This window comes from Choristoneura fumiferana, chromosome 28 (genome assembly GCF_025370935.1).
Source record: "Choristoneura fumiferana chromosome 28, NRCan_CFum_1, whole genome shotgun sequence".
NCBI classification, from domain to species: domain Eukaryota; kingdom Metazoa; phylum Arthropoda; class Insecta; order Lepidoptera; family Tortricidae; genus Choristoneura; species Choristoneura fumiferana.
The window spans coordinates 7,929,999-7,935,966 of NC_133499.1; positions in this window are offsets into that span (position 1 = coordinate 7,929,999).

The following is a 5,968-nucleotide window of genomic DNA, read 5'->3' on the forward strand; positions in this document are numbered from 1 at the left end:
GAGCGAGCGAATGGGCAAATGTTCGTCTTCGCGCCATAGAATGACCTGCAAATGTCGATCTAACTCATTCATTAGAATTTGCCTGTAGGTACTGTTTTTCAATGTCGCCTGATAATACGTACTTATAATGGCGAAACATAAGTAATATATTATACTAGGAGTCTTGTATGCATGGACCTACCATTTGTATATTATTAATACTGTAGCCAGAAGAGGTAGGGCATGACGCGTCGAAGACGACGCGTAATTTTGTGCACTCACTTTGTCCCTTGATCACCGGGTGGTAAGGTAGGTAATTAGGGTTAGAGATCAGCTGAGATTCAGATAAATGCCCCAATTGCTTATATTCATCTATAAATTCGTTATAATTGTCCTTTAGTTCAGGCTGTTTTTGAAAGCGTCTCTCTAGGTTGAGCAAACGTTTTTTGGCCATATGGTATGGTAAGAGCTGCCTAAACGTCTGGGCTGTCAATCAGTGGCATTCGGACTACAAATCTACCATCTGGCTGACGGTCAGTGTTTTCTACAAAATGAGTTTCTATGGGGTGCGAGGCAATCACGTCCCCGTAACGAGAGTCCGCCTCAAACGGTAACTCTTCCGTCTCCCAGAATCTTGAAATTTGGGCGGATAAATCATATATTGAACTGTCTGTCAGTCTGTCTGTCCGTCCGCGGCTTTGCTCAGGGACTATCAATGCTTCAAAGCTGTAATTAATTTTACATGGATATACTTATTATGAAAAACTATCCGAACAAAATAGTACAATGAAAAATTTAAAAAAAAAATTATTTTGGGTACCTCCCATAGAAGTAAAGTAAGGGTTTTTTTTTCTTTTCCAACCCTATAGTGTAGGGTCTTTTAAATTAAAAGCATTAGGGGGTTACTAAGACGATTTTTCGATTCAGTATTTTTTTTTAAAGTAAACATCATTAAAAACGAGTTTTAGGGTTTTTAACTTAAGCTTTAGGGATAATATTTTTGAGAGTTGGTAACTGCGCTCGGCCGCGCGCTGTTTGTGACGACGGGCGACGGGCGCGGCCCGCGCACGACCCGCGCCCGCGCCCGCGTTCTGTGTGAAGGCTTCCATATACCGCCATGCAAATACGCCCGTCGCGGGCCCGCGCACGACCCGCGCCCGCTCTCTGTGTGTGTTGCCCTTAATGGTCCGCGCCCGCATCCGCGCCCGCCCCGCGCCCGCGCCCGCGCCCGCGCCGCGTCGATCACCCAAGATAAGAGCTAGAGCTAATTTAGACTTAGTTTAAATAAACGGTTAAATTAATTTTATTGTTTTGTCTTATTAAGCTACTAGCTTTTGCCCGCGGCTCCGCCCGCGTGGTATTCGGTTATCGCGCGCTCCCTCGGGAACTGTGCATTTTTCCGGGTGAAAAGTAGCCTATGTCACTCTAGGGCCCATAAACTATCTCTATGCCAAAAATCACGTCGATCCGTAGCTCCGTTACGGCGTGAAAGACTGACAAACATACACACACACTTTCGCATTTATAATATAAGTATGGATTCTCCAGCTTCATTTCTGTAGGTACATAAATTATTTCTCAAATCAAAGTACTTTTTGAAATATCATCCTTTCGATCCTTCGATCAAAAATTTCAACCCCTAAAAAAGTTCCATGTGATATGAATTCGAATTCGACTTATAAAGTTGTATATCTCGATAGAACTTTAAGGTGCCCCCACATGCCGTCGCTATAGTCGCTCGTTTGCAGCGATAGATTTGTTTATGCCTTGAAGCGGTTAAGAGATGTTTCATACAAAAAGCACAATACAAGTCTTCTTCAAGTTCTTGAAATTTATACCTACGGCTGCGCGGATCGCTAGGGTTGGCAACAACACAAAGTAAAACAGACGTGTGTAGATTTTTATTGTATGTGCGTAGTAGGCCGCGGATGAGCAGACAGACATGGCGAAACTATAAGGGTTCCGTTTTTTTCATTTTGGCTACGGAACCCTAAAAACCGCATTCAGATCGGTGACACAGACATACACACACACACACACACACACACAGAGACACTGTTTAAGAGCTACGGTGCCATGGACAGACACACACAGTGGTCAAACTTATAATACCCCTCTTTTTGCGTCGGGGATGTACTCTGTGGTCGGGGGTAAAAACAGAGACATCATCACATTTATCCGTCAGTTAAAATTAATCAGTGGGTGGTGAAACAGCCCTTAAGTCTATTTGTTTAGGTAGGTACAGTCAAGGGCATAAATATCTATACAGCAATAGCGTCACATTTATGTATACATCGACCTTATAGATAGTGACATAAAGGTGTGTATTATTTTATGCCCTGACTGTACTTAACAAAATGTTAACAACCGAAGAATGTTGTAAACTAAATATGTGAATTAATATTAGTAGTTCAAAGTCATAAATTCGTTCTGATTTATATTTTGAATGAAGTTTAATTTGTAAATAGCAAATTTGATATTTTTTTTAATGTTTTTTTCTATAAATGGACTCATCACTATGTTTTACATGTTGTTGAGTAGATACCTAGACTAATTTAACACGTTCACTGCGGGAAACAATTTCGAAGACTTTAAATCGGTGCGTCATAGGGTATGTAAGATCCGACAATCGACTTTTTGTTAGAGCGTTTGCGGTCGAAAGGACCTGTTTGACATGCTCGTCTAAAAAGGTCATTATCTGCATAGTTATGATAAATGTTGTTAATATTTGAATTGTAATAGGTAGTCATAGAGTTGCTCTTGGGTACAGTTAAGTTCGTAAGTAGATGTAATCACTTAATACTATTTGAACATATGTGTAAAACTGACGGATCTTTTATGCCCGATATACGCACTGACAGAAAAAACTGTCGATAGAATTTTAGGGTTGCAAGGTAACAAAAAACATCGATATCGAGCAAAAAAAATATTTTGTAATTTCAGATGTATGTGTTACATAGTAGCATTCGCGGCAAAGAGATTTTTTTACAATATTCACATAAAGTTTTGACTTTTTTCACTCTATTGCAGTGTGTTTGCTGCTCAAAGTTTAACGTAATTTGTCATAGCACCCAGAACAATTTCGTTTCTTTGTTCCCAGTTTTAAGCAATGACCTGTAGCCAAATCTGTATTAATTGAACAAGACACAGCGTTTGTTTTCGGTTACATTTGCAAACACTCACGGAGAAACCTATCTTTTGTTCTTATCACGAGCACTGCACTAGTAAAAATAGCCAATAATCTAGTGCGGTTATCGGGTCATTGGGCATCGGGTCACTAAGATCCTATACCGCACCAGACGTTATTTTTTTCCTTTCAGTCGGTATAGGGCATAAAGGATCCGAGGGCGTTTTTTTATAGGGACTGATTTCTTTGAAAGAGGCAATTCCAAAACAGTAACTATCTTACTCATACTCAGCTGATAACCTATTTAAATTTATCCGCACCAGCGGTAGGTCAAGGTATTTTTTTCGCCGCACCGCAGGCTAGATGTGCATATGATCTATTCGACCCGAAACCGCAGTGAACGTGTTAATAGACTAAGGGCTGTTTCAACCACTTGTCGACTAACTTTGTGACGGATATCAATGATGATGCGTCTGTTTGTTTTGTCCAAATAAACAAAGACGGCTGAGTGCGTGCGTCGATTTTGGCCCTCTAGTAAGTATGAAGTCGAATTACTGCCTATATTAATTGTATTGTGCGAAAAGACTGCCCTTCTGGCTTTCCACTTTTATTTTATGTCATGTCAAACCTGCGGTATGGGTTATTCTATGGAGTAATGTTGGTAACAAAGACGAAATATTGAGGCTACAAAGAAGATGCCTACGCGGTCTAAAAAGAACTGAGACATGGCGGCCACTATTTCGAGACAGCAAAAATACTAACGTTCCCTGCCTTATATATCTATGAACTTAGCCTTTTTGTAAAGAATAATATAAACAAATTTACAGTAAGAAATCCAAGACTAAGGGGCCGTTTCACCATCTATTGATTAGTGTGAACTGACGGTTAAATGTGATGCCGTCTCCATCTATTCGAACAAAACAAATAGAGACGGCATTACATTTAACCGTCAGTTAACACTAATCAATGGATGGTGAAACAGCCCCTAAGACAAATATCAAAATATGGTTAGGATATTATATGTCCTAAATCTAAGTCAGCGTTTTTCTCGAATAGCGTAATATGTATAAGCTCAAAATATATAATTCCAATAGAAATAATAATACTACCTCTTGTGACTTTTAAGCGAAAACTTTATAACTGGTTAATCGAATCATGGCAATCCTACGGACATTTAAGATACTCAATAGTACATTGTGTCTTAAGGGCGGTAAATAAGGAATTACGAACGAGAGTCTATTAAAGCCCGAAGTCGAAGACTGAGGGCTTTAATGAGTCGATGTTTGTAATTCTAGTATCGCCCGTGCGACATACAATGTTTTTCATCACATTGCGAGTAAAATTGTATATTTGTAAAAGAAAAACTAATATTTTTCAAAAATTGCCGGTACCGCTAACTGCGCTCTTGGCAGCTCCAGCTCCCCGCCGCCCTCCCCCTCCGCAGCATGTGCATGGCGTGCGTGTGCGGCGCGCGCACGAAGCAGCAGCACGCCATGCAATAACAAACTCATTTACCGACCTTGGGTTTCATGACAAGCACATTAGTCGAGTTTTATTTGGGGGGTTGCAATCAAGGTAGCCTGCATGTTACGACACTGTTTACGAGCAAGTGTGATGAAAAAAACATAAACCCTAAATATATTATGGTATGTGCTAGTGCTGCACTCTGACGGGAAAAAAATTGCTGTAATATTCCCTGTTGAAGAGGTTTTTTTTCTGGCGATAAAGCTCGACCTCTCCTTCCTCTTTGAGCTCGACATTATCAGCTTTATCGCTACATGTCACGTGGCCAGATTTGACGTTGGAAACGAGCGACGAGCGACTGCAATGTGGCCGCACCCAAGCGTCAGAGGGACGCAACGACACGAATTTGTCGAACTTCGATTTTCGAATTTCGGAGTAGCGTAGCAACCGCTGTTTTGTTTGATTAGTTCTTCTCTATTCCATCCAAAGCTCTATTCCTTTGCACGTTTGTTTGTTGTGCTCTTGTGCAAAGAGTAGTATAAATATACGGGGAAAAGAGAGCCCTCTCTCGTCTCATTCATGCAGACGGTTTTGAAGCGCCGTCTGCATTTCGTAATCATGATGTATATATCCATCCATACGTATAGCTATTAATAGTCACAGGTATTCTTTTACTTTACTGGATTTGCTTCCCAGCTCAAACCACATAAAAACTAAAAACAGGGCTGCAAAGAGAAGTGAGACCGCTTGAATTCAGTCTTCTTAAGTTTAAACCAGCCTCAATTTTCCGTTTGCAGCACTGTCTTTACTTTTTATGTGGTCTGAGCACTTGAGTTTCGATTGTAACGTAGCCATCTTGTTCCTGTTGAGCGCGAATAGACGCCTGGCCTGACATAGAGGGTTGCTACACAAAAAATATTTGTAACGACTGAGCGGATACAATGGGGGCTATCGCGAGTGAATTCGCCGCTAGAGGCGCTAGTGTAGCGTGAGGTCTCCGAAATGTCAAATCTCATAGTTTTTGGGTGAGCTACGCGGGTTTATTTATAATTAGAAAATTTTTGTGAATATTTTGCAATATCTGAAATTAATTATGGCAAATATGCCGTTCCGGGCATGATTGTCTGTGGTTTGAGACAGTTTTTGTCTTTCGGAAACCTTTGTCCCTTTTTTTCCGAACAAAACGGGGACTATACAACACTGTGGCATGCTCGATATTTTTATGGTACGGTTTTAAGGTGTATTAAAATGTAAATTTTTAATCTAAACTTTGTTTTCACGCCCCGTAATAACGAACTTTGAAAGCCATACTTAAAAACCTCACGCAACAGTGCCGCCATCTAGTGAAAAAAAAAACGATAGCCCTCATTAATGTGACTTTTATATTAGAAATTACAA